Below are 18,370 nucleotides of genomic sequence, written 5' to 3' on the forward strand. Positions count from 1 at the left end.
TATATGTTCAGTGTCCACTTCCTGAGCCCTGAATGAGAAACCTAAACCTCAGGTGATGCTGCAGCAGGCTGGAGGAGTCCTGGTGTGTACCCAGAGCTTCAGGGGACCAGGGCATCTCTCCAGGACTGCCAGGAAATTCCAGACTTTTGTTTTTCATTACCCATGCAGAAAAGACCCTGCCACCCCAGCCAATTGCAATGGGCCAGCACACACCTCGCTGCCCCCACTATAGGGGCAGTTCATGGCTACAAGTGCCACTGCACTGTTTTTTTCAGGAATACAGTCAGAGTTGCAGGTAGAAAACTGAGTTATCACTTTTTCTTGCTCATTTCAACCAGGTGCCTTAAATGACTTACCTATCAACACTTAAACTGAAAGAGAGTAGGTTTAGATTAGATATTAGGAAGAAATTCTTCACTGTGAGGGTGCTGAGGCACTGCCACAGCTTGGCCAGAGAAGTTGTGGATGTCATGTGAAAGGTTTTCTGACTAGAGCTTTATTTGTGGCTCAGAGAGGGAAAGGGAAAAGTTGAAAATTCTCCAGGCAGACCAGATACAGTCAAGTTTTTGATGCCATTGTTACAAAAACATTGGTTTTATTTTTAGCAATGTTTTCTAAGAAGCAATGGCCAGAAATAATAAATAATTCCGATATTTCACATGAAGTAATTGGCCTGGTTTTCAGCTTCTGTGTTCACACTGTGGCTCAGGTACTGCCCTTTTAGAAGTACTCCAATTAATTTTGACCTAAAAGAGTGTAATAATTAAATTCCTACTTCTTCTGTGAAAGTAAGTAACTAGGTGAAAAGGGAACATCTTGTTAATGTCTCATCTAAAGGAAAGGCTTTTGTAGGATCTTATCCTTATTAGATAAAAGAGAATCCAAGAGGACTATCTTTCTTGCATTCCAAGTGTGAGGAAACCTGGTGTAGCTAGTAAAACTACTTGGTTCAACCAGTCAGTGGTAAGTGCTGCAATTAGACCACTAGGGAAAGTAGTGTCTTACATTAAGTAAAGGTAGGAGCAATTAAAGACCAAGTTAAGAACATAATATTACTATTACAGTGGAAACACAGTATTGGCAGGACATTCAAAATATCTTCTTAAAAAAATACTTTTTATGTACTGAAAACCTGAAAAACAGGAAGTCCTTTTTGTCATCCCAGTGAGAACAACCCCAGCAACTCAAAGCATTGAGTAAAACATGCAAGCAAAGTAAGTCTGTTTAATATAAGACACTAACTTAGTATTTGAAAATCAATGTGTTTGTAATGCAGTTATTTTTGCTTGAGTTCTCTTTGCATCTCTGAAGGAGACCAGTCTTACAGCCACGATGTCATTCAAGGGATGAACTGAGTAAAGTCTGAGGAATATGGTAACACAGAAAAACGTAGATTTTCTTTGAGTGTAGACAAATGCAAAGTGTTTTTAACTTCAGGGTGTATGTAGGAAAACACAAGCTATAAACATATCCAACTCCATGGCTTTTCTCAGTAAAATGTATTTTAAAAGACATCTAAACAAAATTTTCTCGGTGTGTGTTTTCTTGTTTTGATGTTTTGTTTAAATTTTGGAGAGGTTAGAGAAAAAAACAGTGTGCTCTAAGGAGGACTTGCCTCTGTAATGTGTAATTTTCCTTTTGCTCTGAATGTGGTGTAGTTCCCATAAACTCTAGGAACAGAATATTAACTAGAGTTGATATTTAGCTTGGGGCATTTGGTTCATGTTTGTACTGGTTGGAGAGAAATCACATTTTGAAGAGACTTATCAAGACTCTAATCTCTGCAGAGAGCTGAGTGGCTGTGGCAGGCTTGACAATGCTATTCATGTTTGGAGCCTCGCCACCAAAACAAGCACTCAGCACAAAAGGATGTATGGAGTCCAGGCTACTGTACTGTTCATACTCTGCATCTATCCATTACTAAGAGAGTTCACACCACAGAAACACACATCCCTGGAATAATACCATTTTCCACTCTGTGCCTTGGAGATTAGTGTTCCCCAGTGTCAGGTAGTGTTTATTAAGGGTACAACACACATCTTCCTATTGATTAAAAAGAGTTGGTGAAAAAGTCTTGAAACCAAAACAGTTTTAAACTGAGGAACAAGTTGCATTGTCTACCACAAACTATTTGAACAGAAGGCTTGAATAAATGTCTATTGGTGTGTGGCTTATATACAGCATTCTTTATCACATAGTTAAGCCCTTGCTGTTCAGGCAGTGAGTATATGTGTCCACTTTAACAGCAGGGGCTTAATGCTTTCATAAATACTTTATGAAGTATATATGAGTAAAGTACAGTTTCATTCTACATTTATATCTTCATCTTCTTAGGTCTTTGATCCTAAGCACACAGATGGAATGCTAAATAAAACATTATGTCCCTACAGTTTCTCAGCACTGAAAATATTTAACTATTATCAACAGGCAAAAAACACAACTTCCCCCTCTCCCCCCTAAATAAATATAGTAGAAAAACAACATCAGAATTACCTTGCTGGAGGTGTGCAACTTTTTATTCCTTTTCTCCACACAGTATGAAAGTGGGTTTTTTTCCAAGCTTTTCTGTATCCCAAACTCCAGCCAACATTATTCTAGAGAAGGAGAGGCAGGCAGCAGAGGGAGGCCTGGACACCTTTTTTCTTTCAGAGAGGAGCTAATCAAACATTCCCATCAAGCTCCGAGCTCTGTGAAAGGCACATTGCTCTCTGTCCCCCCTCCCTCCCTCTGCTCCTCTCTCCCTCTCTGTCTCTCTCTCTCTCTCTGTCTTTCCCTCCCTCACACACAGACTGCAGAGCTCCTTACACTGATTTAGCAGCTGAATTAGGCGGTCCTATTTTAAATATACGTTCCCTCCCACATATTTTTGGTAGGGATTTCTATGCTCCTTTTGCACTAGCCTGTCAGATTTGTCAAGTTTTTCTCTTTTGGGAAGTGAAGCTTTACTCAGCTGATGTTGTGGCTCATTTTTTTTCAGTCTCCCTGTGCAGTTCAGCACTGTGGTGAAATAACTAGAACTAGTAGATGAGAGTAAACCACACAGCCTTAAAGATTATAGCTGCCAGATTAGTTAGATGCAGATCAGGTTTAAAGAGAAAAAATATCTTTTGAAGAGCCAGACTGTGATGCCTTTACTTATGTGAATAGCATCGTATTCCCCCAGCAGTTTCCCTGAAGACAGAGGATTAGTGACAGAATAACTTTGCAAGTCTGGGCACAGAGAAGTAGAAGCATGGCATGAGGGTTCTTTCTGATGAAGTTGGATGTGAGGATTTAATAAAATGCTCTCAAAGGCTAATAAACTGGTATTTTTTAAGTGTGACCTGGCCAAATGAGATATACAAAAGGAGTAGTTTCTTTAAGTATCTGTATGCAGGTCTCCTAAAATTCTTGGGTAACTTTAAGAAGAAAAATGTATTAAGATAATCAAGATCATAGCATTTATGGGATTATCACAGAAAGTGCTGGTATCTTGTTCCAGGATACTAGAATGTAAACTATAATTTGCAATTCCATTTAGGTATTTGGAAGCATATAGATAACATCCATGGGTGAACATACACTGTTTAATCTAAGATCATTATGGATGAAAAAAAATCTAGTATAAATACAGGAGATTGACTTCAAAACACAGATTAGAAAGACATGTAATTCCTGATTTAACAGTCTCCTAAATGCCTTTAGTTCAAAGGGAAGGTGATTACCTGGTACTTGTAAATATCTACACCAGTACCTGCAGAAACTGTGTAACAGCTCAGCATATTAATAAACAGTACAATATCAAAAGTTTATCAGCAAGCTCCAACTGTGTTACTAAGATATAATGATCCATAATTCATTTTATTCTCTTAATACAGGAGCTCTGGCTTGCCATGGTGAGTCCATGCAAGGCAGGATGCACTGGACTGGCAAAAAGCCTCTTCAGACAGCAAATCTGTTAGCATTTCTACCTAGAAGATCTACTGAAAAAACCTGAAAAACCTCCCCCCACTGTCCCAAGTCTTATTAATTCAAGTTAACAATTTCAGGATATCATCACCTTTTTTATAAGGCTTTGTGAGGTTTAATTATTCAGATAATGAGGGACAAAAGGACCAAGACCTTAGGACTACAGGTTTAGAGATGTATAGGTACAAGGGGATAAATATCTAACTACTGGGGTTCTGTAGCTAAGTTGCTACGTGCCACTTCCCAGTGCTGGTGAAAGACTGAAGTCTCCATGACAATTCCTTACCTGCAGATGCTGGTAAATCAAAAATCTTTGGGCACAGACCTTCACTGGTCTTTAGCCACTTACTTTCCATTCAAGCAGCTTGTTTTCAGGAATCCATGGGAATCTGTGTAGACGTTCATTTGCCTTTATTGCTTTACTGTATTGCTTTACAGTCTCAGGTCAGTGGGTTACCAAGGAACCTTGATCTCAAACCAGAGCAAGTGAGAGGACTGAAGACTGAGCTTCTGGCAAACCAAACCACAGCTGGGTGGCAAAGGCACCTGCAGAGCATGCAACAGGACTGCATCAAACCAGCTGGACTGGTGTTGTTTAGTGATGGAACAGAGAAGCCAGACACAGCAGATGATTGGAATGATGGTACGGGCAAAAAGTCCTGCTGAGGTTCAGGTCCCGATGCCCGTGTCAGCTCACTGAGGGTTGTAGCTGTTGGCATGTGGAACGCTGTCGACAAGGTGTCAAAGCAAGAGCAACAGGGCGTGACCAAGGTTATGCTTCTTTGTTGGTGCTGCAGGGTGGCAGTTTTACAAAAGAAACAGCTGATAGATCCACTTTTCATTTTCCATGGATGAATTATCTTGTTTGTGGGTAAATTATACCACGGGCAAAGAGCCAGCGTGGTCCTGGCAGGACTTTGCTCAAATGCAGTGGTGTGAGAACATGGCTTTGTTGCTTCCAGAAACACAGCAATGGTGCAGCCCTGTCCACTCTGCACCCACCTTGCTCTCCCAGCCTTGCCGGCTCCACTCCTGGCTCAGGACCAAGAATGCTGCCAGTTGGGTGGCACATTTCTGCATTGCTGCCTGAGAACTAACCTGGCATCCTGGAAATGAGCATCCCAGGAACTGTGGAGCAGAAACACTGAGTAGGCAGAAAAAGAAAACTGTCTGGTTTGTTATTATTCAGGGTATTCAGCCTCTCATTATTGATTGTAATGGAGAACTGAGGAGTATCAAAACAAAAGACCGAGGAGGGCACTGACTGTCTCTTTTTATCACAACATTTCTGAGTGCCGTCGCCTGTGCTCTTTCCTGACAGAGGCAATTTCCAGCCACCCAGGAGCTGACAACACAAAGAGCAGAAACAAGAGGTAGACCATGTTGAATGGCACTACTTTGGTACTGGGATTTGCCACAGGGAAAGATTTGTTTGCAAAAGAGATGGCTGTGCAGTCAGGAAGCCACTAATTTGAAGACAAAAGGTATTGAACATGATTGTCTAGGGGATGGACAAGTGCTCCCTATCTGTATGTGTCCATGTGTTCCACCATTGCTTCTAGTCTGAGGCCTCCACCTCAGTTAGTTTTCTGCCAACTCTTAGTAGTATTTCTGGTAGTAGTTTTAAAGTTTTACTGTGCTCTATTTTCATGTGCATGTTAGTTAATGCAGGATTTATCATGATCCATTGAAACAAAGCCCGAAAGCAAAATAATGCAGACCTCTTATCTGTCCCCTGAAGCAGCCAGTGAATAAGACCAGAGAGTCAAAGAGAGTTGAGAAGGTCCTTTGGTTTTTGAAGAAAATGTAGTGACCTGTTCAGATATTACCTTCACTCTGGAAGATAGAAGAAAGAGAGATAATATGTATGTAGGCAATGTTAGCTCTGACAGAGGAGATAACTGGCCAAGACTCAGTAAGGAAGTCTGGTATTTTCAAACAGAGGTAGCAGCAACCTGGAAGACTAGACACTTGCTGATAGACCTCAGTCACAGACCTTTAAATAAATCTGCATTTTGAGATCATCTGTCATGCAGAATTTTCAAGGCACACAGTGTTTATTACCCACTGCTTTGGGTAAGAACTAGGTGGTGGCAGCTGAAAATCTGACTTCACTGAAGGGAAGCTCACTGGGCTTAATCTAATCCTCATTAAAATCTGACTTCAACAGTTTTTGACAAAGCATTTTTAAATAACATAACTAGTGGACTTACATATTTAAGCCAACAAAAAAATGTAGGATTCCTCATGCTTCCCTCTTTCTGCATGCACTCATTCACAGGTAAATGAAATAGGGAAAACCTCCCCTATTTTGAAATGAAATTAACTCACGTGTTCTGGGTTTGATGCTCACCAACTGGTATGGCCCCTGATCTGAGAAGAGGCTACTGTGAGGGAACCATCAGAAAAAGCTGTAGTTTTGCACTTCTTGTGCTTACATGTCTAAATTCAGTCCGAGTTCATTACTGACTTGGTCCATTATCTTTTGATCATAGCTGGCCTTTCTGTAGTGATTCACACGAATAGGTCAAACTTTTGTGGAAAGAGTAAGTGAGAAAGGTTTTACTCTGTAGTAGGTTCACAGAGTAGGTCAAAATCTAAGTGAGAGCAGAGGATGGTGATTTCAAAGGCCATAAATTGCTTCCAAGAGGTTTGTGCAAAGGGCTGACAGGCTCATAGGTCCTGTGGAGCAGGTGTGTGCACCAGTCCAACCCATTCTGTTCCTCTCCCCAACACTCGGGAGGAATTTTGGCTCTGCTGCTGTAGGCATAGGCAAAGAAAATACTCTTCAGGTATGTTATAAAACAAGATATGCCTGCAGAATTTTTAGAGAAATCCAACCTTTGTCTGGGAATTTTTTCCCCCTGGAAGGTAGAGAGTTTCTCACATACCAGATCTTTGTCCTGCTTGTGGGACCCAAGGTGAACACTGCTCATCTGGCACAAGGCTGTGACTGCTCTCTAAAACCATGGAATCATTTGCTCTCCAGGTTATGAATAGGAAATATATGAGACCCAAGACTGAACTAACGGGCTTGTGATCATTACACAGAAAGTGCTGAATGTACCTGCTCAGCTGATCAGTGTGGGCTTAATAAGGCAGTCCTGACTCTGCATACATGGAGAGAAAACAGGCAAATTAAATGATTTCTGCCAGACAACATGTAGCTATGTCACATCTAATCCCATCCAGGTGCTTAAACGGAAAGGAAAAAGTTTTCTGCTCTCAAGCAATTACCCTCGAGTCTTTTCAACCAAATACTACCACAGGAATCAGAGAGCAGAATCTTACAACACCCCAAGATGTCACGCACAGCCTGGCAGTGCTGGCTCTGTTCAAAGAGCATGGTTGCACATGTTAGAGTTAACTCCTAACAAGTGGAGTTCAAATTCTGCAGTTTTTCCACTCAAACTCCATTAAATAAAATCTTAACTTATGCATTATTACACTTAAGGCAAATTCTTCTTAAAAACCATTTATGCCTGAAAAAAAAAGTCAGAGAGAACAGAGTGGGAAGTTAAAAGTGTAATTGGGATGGCAAGGCAACTAGAGGGTTAACATTTTTTGGATTTAGCTGCTTAAAGCACTTATATTGAAATGGGCCTGAGGTAAATAAAACAACCAATCTCCTGTAAGGCTTATATAAAGTACATTGATGTGTTTGTCTAGTTTTTGAGAAAGGTAGGGAGGCAAAATTATGTGTGCTGTAGCCCTTGCCAGCATCAGAAACATCTTAAAATAATTAGAGCAATTGGGTAGCCAGGGCTCTGTTTTCACTTTTTAATGAATGAGGAGACCTCATGGTCCAAATGAATGCATAATATTGGCATGCTTGGCTAAATGGATGTGTACCAAACTTACAGTGTGTAAATATGAAAACCATGCTGTGTTTCTCAGAGAAAATGGCAAAGGCCATGTTTCCTGAGACTGTGGAAAAGCTGGGCTCTGTCAGTCAGTCCCAAGTCCTCAAATCTTTGTGTGCCTCAGACTGAAAAAGTGACCAAAGATGGCAAAATCAGCCCCTTTTAGGTTTGCCAGGGCAATGTTCAAGAGAGAGCTGATAAGCCCCTTACCCTGGGTCTTCTGCAGTGTATGGCAGAGCAATGGGTTCCTGGGAGCCTGCTATCCCTATCCCAGCTGGGCAGGCTCACAGGCTTCAAGGATGAAGATTTGTTGTGGAGAATGGGAAAGGGACCCTTTTTCTGTGATTGATCCGTGAAGAGCTTGAGTCTTTCCAGTTGAACAGTGACCATTTTAATTGTTGGATTTTTTTAAAGGTCCAGGTGATCACTTTTGACCTTGCCAGCCTCTACAGTTATCAGAAGACATTAAAAAAAAAAGGTGAACTTAGTCTTGGAAGGCATTTGAACAAACTCAGAAGTTACCACTTTCTGTTCAATGTTTGTACACTCTGAGAGCATATTAACATGTACTGTGTTTACTGTGGAGATGCAGAAAATACCAGTTAGGACCAGCAAGTCTGGTGTATTTGCTTATAGTTCTTGGACTGCAGCAGAAAGAAGCAATGCTCAGATATTGCTTTCCTTTAATTATTTCAAGATATATGTCTACAGGAAAAAAGAAAACAGGTGGAGGATGCACTTGCACTTGAAGTGCAACACAGTGCAGCATATGGATTTTGTTCATCTGGAATCCAGTGTAGGTAGGGACTAAGTGTTCCCAGGTTAAGTGGGATATATTTCATTGCTCGACTATAAAACCTGATTCATCACCATAAGACTTCTTTTATGAGGAGTAAAATCATGTGTTCAGGAGAGTGTTCATTTTAATCAAAAGCCTCAGCACTGATGGATTCAGTGTTGAAATTTGTAGCTGAGGACCAGAGCCCTCAAAATACAAATGACTTTTTCACCATGCTTTCCCTGTCTGCCCTCTTCCAGTGCAAGCCACATGCTATCACTGCCACTGTTAATTCCGTTTGCCAAGAATAGCAGGTCTCACTCTGGATCCCAGTGCCACTTACCTGGGCACTAAAACTCAATTATTCACTGCAAATCAAGACTGGAAAATGTAAACCCAGTAACAGTCTTCTGTCTGTTTTCCTGACTATTTTCCCGATGCGTTTTCTGTTTATGCTCATCAGGTGTCAGAGTAAATAGGTGATGCCAGTAAAAGCCACTTCACAGTAGAGAGCTCATGGCTGCCTCCCAGCAACTGAATGCATCTCCTCTGTGGTGCCCTTATCCTTGTCTCCTCCAGCTTTGGCTCTTGGCACTGAAGACTGCTCAAAACGCAGGTTGTTTGTGGAGGCAACATGCAGAAATTAGAGTGCCTCCCTGGCAAGCAGAAGTGTCCAAACATGCAGCAGGGCCAGAACTGCCAGGGTGTTTATTGGGTGGATTAATGTATTTTCTGTACTGGTATTTGCCAGGGTTCATGAAAAGCCCTTCTGCATGTGACTCTGTGCACAGGCTCACTGTGTAAGGCTTAACACTGTTAAGTGGGATCCTACTGGAGGGATGGGGCAGGAGGAAGGTGCTGGGGGTGCACTTGATCTAGGTAGAAGGAGGATATAGAGTGATGCAAGGGCATCCCTGGGCACATAGATCCCAATTGACTGGCAAAAACTCCAGAATTTTCCTTCTTGACATCCCTGTCCTGCCCCTGTCTTCCTTGCATTTCCAGCAGGATGAGACAGAGTGTTTCCTGTGTTTCTTTAACTGGTCACCACCAAGCTGTTCATTGCTGTGAACAAAACTGTAGGGCTATTGAAGCTCCAGACTGCTCTCAGTCACTAAAACTATTCAAAAAATGATCCTGCTGTGTGAGAACCAGCCTGACATTGGAAAGGCTTTTTTCTGCCCAGGGCAGCAGAGCAGGCAGGGCTGCAGGCAAGAAACTCACCTCCCTTCCTCCCCCTCAGGATATTTGTGACCAAGGTTTTATTGCTCTGTGTGTGCAAAGGGGTCAGGGTTGGGGAATGTGCCCTTTTTGGCTGCTCATTTCCACCATATTTCCCAGGCATCAATTTTCCAGCCCTACAGAGCAATACATTTCCAGCCATGGAGAGGGATGAGGTGTTCCCTAAGGGACAGAAGATGTAGACACAAGTTTCTGCAGTGCAGTAGTCTATATCTATGCTTTTTATAAGCCAGCTATTTTTCATTATCAATTTCCACTCAAAAAGCAGAAGAGAGGCAGTCTGCATAAACATGACTCAACACAGTAGCAATTTAATTAACTATAAACTCAGTAATGTAGAAATAGAGTAGCAAAGAGAGTGATCTTTCTTTTGAGTGCCACACAAATTTCTAATGAAATTTTAAATCCTTCTCTGAAACCAAGCCTTGAGAAGAAATGTTGCTCTTTTGTTACATGTAAAAGAAAGGGAAAAACTCTTCAAATCTTATTAGAAGAATAAATCTGCCTGAATAAGCTCTATTCTCCAGTCCTCACCTCCAGTGACACAACCATTTATCATAAGGTGAGCTCTGTGTTTTGATCCCCAAATCAAGTAAATTACTTCTAATAAATTGCTTAGTCACAAGCACAGTTCAGCTGGAAACATCATTTGCATTCTTATAATTGCCAGCATTAAATCTCCTAAAGAATTGTAAGAGGAAAGTCTCTACATTTTCTGCTTGCTAACTTCTCAGAGTTTTTTATACTGTGAAAAGTACTGTAAATGCTTTCCAAGTATTTCAATAATTGACATTTTCTACCTTAGGTTTTCAATGCTCTTTTCAAAGAAGGGCAAACAATGAAAGAAAGTGAAAAATAGTTTTGGGAGAGGGAAACTTAATTCCCATTCATGTTCTTTAAAAGAATCAGAAGAAAAAAGAGGCAAACAGCTTTTATAGAAAAGAAAGCTGAGAAGTGCAGAGCTTACAGAACCAAATCTGAGAAGGTATTTTCAGTACTTTCAGTACTACAAGTAAGAGAGGGACAGACATTTTAGCAGGGCTTGTTGCAATAGGTCAGAGGGTAGAGGTTTTAAACTGAGGAAAGCTTGATTGAAATTTAATAAAATGAATAAGTTTTTTTATAATGAGGGTGGTAAAACATCAGAACACGTTGCCCAGAGAGGTGGTGGATGCCCCATCCCTGGAAACATTCAAAGTAAGGCTGGATGGGGCTCTAAGCAACCTGATTGACCTAAAAATTTCCCTTCTTATTGTAGGAGGGTTAGAGTAGATGACCTTTAAATGTCCCTTCTAACCCAAACTATTCTATTATTCTATGATAATTGAATATTTTTAATTCAGAAAAAAAAAAGAAGAAAAAGAAAAAAGAAAAGCATGAGGGATGCCCATGATCCCACAGACATTAATAGAATCACAGAATTAGAGAAGATTCAATATTGAAAGAGACCTTTAAGATCAGTAAGTCCAGCTGTCCACCTGACACTACTACTGTGATCCTTAAACTACCACCACCTAGGCCTCTAAAACACCTCCAGACATGGTGACTCTACCTCTTCCCTAGGCAACCTATTCCAATGCCTTACCACCCTAAAAATGAAAATATTTTTTTCTAATATCAAACCTGAATCTCCACTGTATCAGCTTAGAGCCATTCCCTCTGGTCCTCTCACTGCAAGCATGGTAGAAGAAAATGGCCCCCAGCTCACTACAGTCTCCTTCCAGGTGGTGCAGAGAGTGATGAGACCCCACCTGAGCCTTCTCAAGGCCAAACAAGCCCAGCTCTCTCAGCTGTTCCTTACAAGACATTTTCTAGTCCCTTTACAAGCCTTCTTTCTCTTTTCTGGACATCTCCAGCACCTCAACATCCTTTGTAAGGCAAGGGACCCAGAACTGAAGGCAGTGCAGCCTCACCAACGCTGAGTACAGGGCAATGACCACTTTCCCAATCCTGCTGCCTCACTGCTCTTGAAACAGGCCAGGATGCCACTGGCCTTCTTGGCCATCTGGGCACATGCTGGCTCATGTCAACCAGCACCCCCAAGTTCCTTTCTACAGAGCAGTCCTGAAGCCATTCTTCCCCCAGCCTGCAGTGCCTGAGGCGTTGTTGTGACCAAAGTGCAGACCTGGCACTGCACCTCACTGAACCTCCTGCAGTTGTGCTCAGCCCACGGATCAAGTCTGTCCACATCTCTGCAAAGTCTTCCAACCCTCAAGCAGATCAACATTCCCAGCCACCTTAGAGTCATCTCGATATTTACTGAAGGTGCACCCAATCCCCATGCAGATGTTAAAAGGGACTGGCCCCAAAACTGAGCCTGGGGAGCACCACCAATGACTGGCTGCCAAGTGGATTTGACTCCATTGACCACAAATCTTTGGGCCTGGCCATCCAGACAGTATTTTAGCCATCAAAGAGTCCACCTGTCCGAGACGTGAGCAACCAGTTTTTCTAGGGAGATGCTGTGGGAGACAGTGTGAAACACTTTACTGAAGTCTGGAAGACCACATCCACAGCCCTCCCCTCATCCACCAGGCAGGTCACCCACTACTAGAAGGGCTATGACAAGGCCCCCTTGTCATTCAGGATGCTGAAGACACATGCTGTGAAAATGTGTGTACTGGGGACCAAGCAGCTCAGGACCAGGCAAAAGGGAAAGATTTCCTGCTGCTTCATCCTCAGCCCTGCAACACCCTGATGTGTGCTGGGATCAGTGCTTGGGCTTCTGTCTGCAAAATCTAATGGTTGTTTTTGTTGCATTCCAGTAGGGGTTGTGAGTCCCAGAAGGCCAGGGAAAAGTAAGGTCAAGGCTGACTGAGGCCTCTGTTGTGTTAATTTTAGTGAGTTACAGCCACAGCCATTCCTTGGTGTGTCCAGATCCTGGCTCAATTATTTTGTGTCTCCACTGACAGCTCACCAGAGCAGAGCATCCCAAAGCTGCTTTGAACTCTGCATGGTGAGTTTATCCTAGGCTGTTCGGTGCTAGAGTTGGTTTTTGTAAGTCCCTTACCATAAAGTGAAAGACATTTATGATCAGAGAGAAACATCTGGCATGTTGTGTTTGTGCAATGCACTTGTAGGGGGCACAGAGGAGACAATCCTGATTCACACCAGTATAAGAGAAGGTTTCAGGCCTGCAGAGATGCCTAAAATGGTGTGTTTCCCTGAGTGAGATAATATGGTAAGAAACCAAACTTGCCAGCAGCAATGTGAAATATTACATGCTGGCCTCTGTTACAGCTCCCTGACTGCCCTGGCTGCTTGCTCCAGTGTGCTGGAGCAGGGAGGCTGCTGCTGCCAGCCCAGGTGAGCTGTAAATGGAGGCTGCTGAGGCCTCTGGTGTGGTGGTTCTGTGTACAGCTCCTGCTGTGTTTGGTGAGCTCCCCTTTCACATGTCCTTCTCATGGGCTTTCTGCCATCCAGCAGACACTGCTGGGGATTAGGACAGCTTATCTATATATACCCTGAGTCACTACTTACAGGAGTTACCTGACAGGAGACCATCAGAGGCTCACTTTGTCTCCTTTGTGGCAGTGCATGAGAAAGCCAGTAAAGAACCTGCAACTATAATTGTTTCCATCCAGCTATTCCAGTCCAGCTAAGCAGACACTAATCTTTTTGGAAATTGCATTTAAAGATTCTGCTGCTCTAAAGTAAATTTCTTTGGTCTTCAGAAAATTAATTCTTTACAGCATTTTTTTCAATTTTTTTTTCTCCAATGAGTGAATACATTTTATCATCTAGAAAAAAGTCAAGCTACAAGAATGAGTAAGAAAATTGAAACAAGTCCTGATTTGTATGTAATAAATAAATAGCGTTAATTTGTGGAAAGTAATTGGGGTTTCCTAAATGTTGTTTCATTTGTTTCTTTTCACATGCAGGAATGGGGAAAGGAATTAGTGTTACTGTATGTGATGCATTTTGCCAAACAACTCTGCCTAGCTACTTCTGTAAATTCCCTGTTCAGTTTGTTTCACATTTCCAAGGCTAAACTTTCTGAAGGCCACAGAGTTGAGGCACAAAATCGGGGTGATGTCTGCTAAGGATCCAAGAAATGAAAGACATGAGATAAATCAAATTCAAAAGACATCTGCACAGTGGTTTTTTCCATCATCACCTCTGCTCTTCTACAACAGTGGTTCATGCAAATTAAGGTATACAAACAAGAAGTGCTCAGAAAGTGAGTGATCAAGAGCTTAGCAGCACATGTAGGAAACTGGTACAAATGTTAGATTTAATTTATTTCTCTCTCTCTTTATTTTCTATTATTTGAAGAGGTTTTTGAAAATATTTTGTAATGTCTTTGGTGTTTCATCTATATGAAAAGTGCATGTGAACATCAACAGGGCGAGTTAGTATGAAGAAGATGGAAGTTAGGAACTAGATGTTAGTACTTGGGCTGTTATTTCAGAAGACATTTGCACCATCCTCACTTCTACCATCAGCTGTTTTGCACAGTGGAAATCAACTGGTTGGACTAAGAGCTGTCTCAGGCACCCTATCAGTGGGAGAGTGGAGTGGTATGTTCTATGCATGTTCTATGCCATAAACAGTTGATGGAGGGTGTCTAATTTACTGCTGTCAGTGTGGTTATTGTTTCTAATCTACAAAACTTCAAAAAGTTTGGGAACAGTTTTGTGCACAAGAATTTCAATAAGAGAGACTAACCTTATCCTGCAGCACCCAAGCACTTGGCCTTGGTGTTCTCCTTTCTCAGCATTTCACATATTCTATCACCTCATCTTAAGACTATGTGGATGAAGTCTTTGCAAGTTGCAATTAATCATTTTGCTGTTGCTTGCAAGGGAATATGGTTTCTGTCTCAATTCTCTAGGATAAAGGGATGACCTTTTCTCCCCCTGCTCCCAGGGACAGACAAACATATAAGCAGGGAAATGAAGAAAGAGGGGATGTTTTCCTCTTGGATGCCCTCTATTTCTCCTTCAGTACTGTGGGGAGAAGCTGAAGGGTGGCTGCTGGCATGATCCTGGCTGCTTGGGTGTGTCAGGAGCAAATGGACAAGACCAACAGCTTTTTCCTCAGTTCATCAACAACAAATTGTACAGGCCTGGTTGTGTCCTGATATTGCTGTGGCCATAAACACCAATGCTGAGTTGTTACTTGGGGCTGGGAGTAATTTCATCATGGATTTGCAAGGGTTAATATTTGTGGTGGCTCTTCCTGAAAAAAGGTGTCCACGGTGGGGTTTGTTGTAGTCACACAGCTTTTTTATCACAAGATTTTACACAGTGAGGCTGAGGATTGGAGAAGTGGTACAAGAAATTTGAACCAAAGCTCTGAATTTTCATTCTTCCAGGCAAGCAGAGGAGTTCTCTCTTTCTAAGTGATATTTAGAGATTTCTGCAGCTGAATGCCATTATGAAAGGCAACATTTCAAATGAATAGCCCTACACATATTCTCCATGGTTGCCATATGAATAACCATGAACACTTCTCAATCTTCCTCTTCCCACTCTCCTCTCCCACCTCAGCTAAAGCACAAGCACTCATTTCAGGGCTAAAGATATACTCTTAAATAACTTCTGACATTTCTTTTTTGCTGCCTACTGAAGGCTGAGTTGATGAACTAGAGAGAAGTTTTACATAAGCCCTTGCTGAGATGTCATCGTAGGACTGGAAGTGGGCAGCACTGACAATTGTTAGCATTTTCCTCTGGAGTTAATTTAGCTGCAGGTCTGTGTGTCTGCATGTCTGCATGTCTGCATGGTGTACAGGGCTCTGTTGTGTTGGTTTTGAGCCCCAGTGATGTGTCACAGTGCTGAGGACTGCGAGGTTCAAAGCGGAAGCCACACTGCTGTCCCTGCTGTGATAAAAAGGGGTTTCTGTGTGCCCTTGTTTGGAGGGAAATGTCCCACCAGGCATGTGCCAGCTGCTCCTCTTGGCTTTTCCAACCCTTTCAAAACACTTTTACACTCTGCTTCTTCCATTAATTGGATTATTTGTTTTTTAAGCTTTTTGCTGAGGAAGTCAAATTGACCATGTCTGGTTAACAAAGCCTGAAATAATTGTGAGCGAATCAAAGAGCAGTGCTGAAGGGGGAGGCCAGCTACAGAGACCAGGCCTGAGGAAACTCTCAGTATCCTGGCCCTGCTGAGAGTACTTAATCCTTGCTGGCTTCACCCATGTGTCATGGAAGAAAACCTGAATGGCAGCCAGCGATAGGAAGCATGTCCCCTTGCCACCTGGTCTGGTTGTTCATCCTCTGTTTGTAATCTGTGCTAATACAGGGTTATGGACCAAAGGGAATGAGCTGGTTTTCCTGTGGGGTGTCTGTAAAAGATGTCTTTGCTGTGTTTACCTTAACAAATGAAAATGCTCAGTTAAAAATGGGGGCTTCCTATGGTTATTTGTAGGTAAGGGTGGCAGGACACTTCTGTGCTTTGAAGGTTAGGTAGGTCAGTGAGATGCTGTAAGTCTGGGACACCAAGAGATGAGGTAAACCTACTGTTGTGATTAAGCAGAGAAAATAATTTAAACATCTTTAATGACTGTTATATGCCCATATATGCAACTGCCCATATAATAGCTAGTTTTTACTTTGCTTACTATATTAAAAAACCAAGAAAAGGTATTTTTTTTTATGGCAGAAGTTCTTTGGGTACATTCTCAGAAAGCAATCCAATTCTTCAGAATTAGAAGCAGATGAGGCATGTCATCTTCATGAAAACCTTTGGGATCTACATTTGGGAGACCATATGTTTAGCATCCTTAGACCTGACTGTGCCCACTGAACTACAACTGAACTTGCTGGGTGAAGCTTTATAGCAGATTTTGCAGATGGAAGCATTTGGGAAAAGTCTTTAGGTTATTGAGCAGATTCACTGAGTGGGTCTTATTTGGAGACTATAATTTTATAAGGACAGAAATAGAATTCTAGGAATAGATTGTGGCAATATCACTGGTGTGGTTGGCTTCATTTCTATTGCATACACTTGTCAAGGGGAGAAGACCCCAAAATCCATGGTGTCTTTGCAGGAGGAGTGCAGGGAGATTACTCTCAGTAATGTTTTTTTTGATTCATATACTAGATTCTTCTTGCTAGCATGGTAAATGCTTAAAGGGCTCTTAGTACAAGACCACATGAGAGTTAACCTTGTGGGAACTTCCCATGTTTCCATTTTCATAGCAGGTTGGGTAAGAAAAAGTATTTAGCAAAAATTGCCCTTATTAGGAAGTGTTTTGGTGGTGTATTCACCCCTGCTGACTTTCTGATTGTTGACTGTGCTCCTCCCCATCTGTTGCCAAAGCACCTGCTGATAATGGGTTTTTATGGAATGGGCCAATAAAACAAGTTGAAAACATGAAGCTTGAAACATGGAATTTCTGTTAGACTGGAAATGGGGAACTGAAATGCTGCTTCTCCTCGGGTTATGGTGAATCAACAGAGAGGTGAGTGGACACCACAAACCATTACAGAGAGCCAGTGAGTGGGGTATAAGCAAACTGGAGGTCTAAACTAACCGGAGAAAGACTCAAGTGTGCTGCAGCCCAGGAGTTGATAGAGTCTTCCTCTTATCTGCTCTAATGTCTGATGTCAAGCTTTTTGGCTCCTCTATCAGCATAACCTGTCTAGTTATCCTAGTGCTAGCCAGGTCTTTTCCCACAGCCCACTAAGAGTCACATTTTCCCAGACTTCCTGAGTCTATGTGCTTCACCTCTTGTAAAAGCTCAGAAGTCAAAATACTTAAGACTTCCTTGAGAAGAATGTGTACTATCTTTCAAAGAATAAGATGTATCTACTTTCCAAAGTGGATGACTCCAATGATGTGGAATGGTCTGGCAATAGCTGCTCCAAATTGTGGGCAGATGTGGGTTTCATCTCTGTAGCTAAGAAAAACTTTCAAATTCTTGAGCAGATCATTTGCTTGGGATGACTTTTTCTGATAGGACACACAATAATGCTGATGTACTTAACTGCCTTTCAGCTAAGGAAGCTGAGGGCTGGATCATCAGGTAACATGGTTAAAGTCAATTTTCTATTCTCTTTAAGTCCCTGCACAGGCTGCATGCTATTTCATGACTTGCTAGCTTGTTCTCCAATAAGTTAGGGTTGTTCATTTCCCACAGCAGTTTACCAGTGGTGCAAAATATGTCCTGAGTTCTCCCAGTTCACTGTATGAACATTAATATGATTTGAATCCATCAGAAATTTGTCTTTGGCACATGATAAGGCTTTGCCAGGTCACATCACAAAGAGATGCTCATGCTCTCACTTGTGCTGCCAGACATTATTCTTGGCTTCACACTCCATTTGCAAACACTGTGGCAGATGTGACAAGCAGAGGTGCCTTGTGCTCGGGCAGCTCACAGTGACCTTGTGCTGGACCCAGCAGAGGAGCCTCTGGCCACACATGCACCCTCCAGGACCATCCCAGCTTTGCTCTAGCAGTGGTTCTTTCCAGCAGCCAGGCTGGCTGGTGTACAGTGTCAAAGGCTACAGAAGGCTGTCAAACATCAGCCAGGGAGAGCATTTATTGCATATATATATAGTGATTTTTCAAGTCCTTCCACTCTCCTT

General features: G+C 42.2%; 1 protein-coding gene across 5 annotated transcripts in view; it reads right to left on the reverse strand.

Moving 5' to 3' along the window:
* VIT (vitrin) overlaps positions 1-2,716 on the reverse strand; it is a 53,551-nt gene extending 50,835 nt beyond the window's left edge. For all 5 annotated transcript variants that reach the window (XM_063151870.1, XM_063151869.1, XM_063151867.1 and 2 more), the window contains exon 1: positions 2,494-2,716. The gene's annotated coding sequence lies outside the window, so the exon portion shown is untranslated. The remainder of the gene's footprint in view (positions 1-2,493) is intronic.
* Positions 2,717-18,370: the final 15,654 nt, after the last annotated feature.

This window comes from Melospiza melodia, chromosome 3 (genome assembly GCF_035770615.1).
Source record: "Melospiza melodia melodia isolate bMelMel2 chromosome 3, bMelMel2.pri, whole genome shotgun sequence".
Lineage (NCBI taxonomy): Eukaryota > Metazoa > Chordata > Aves > Passeriformes > Passerellidae > Melospiza > Melospiza melodia.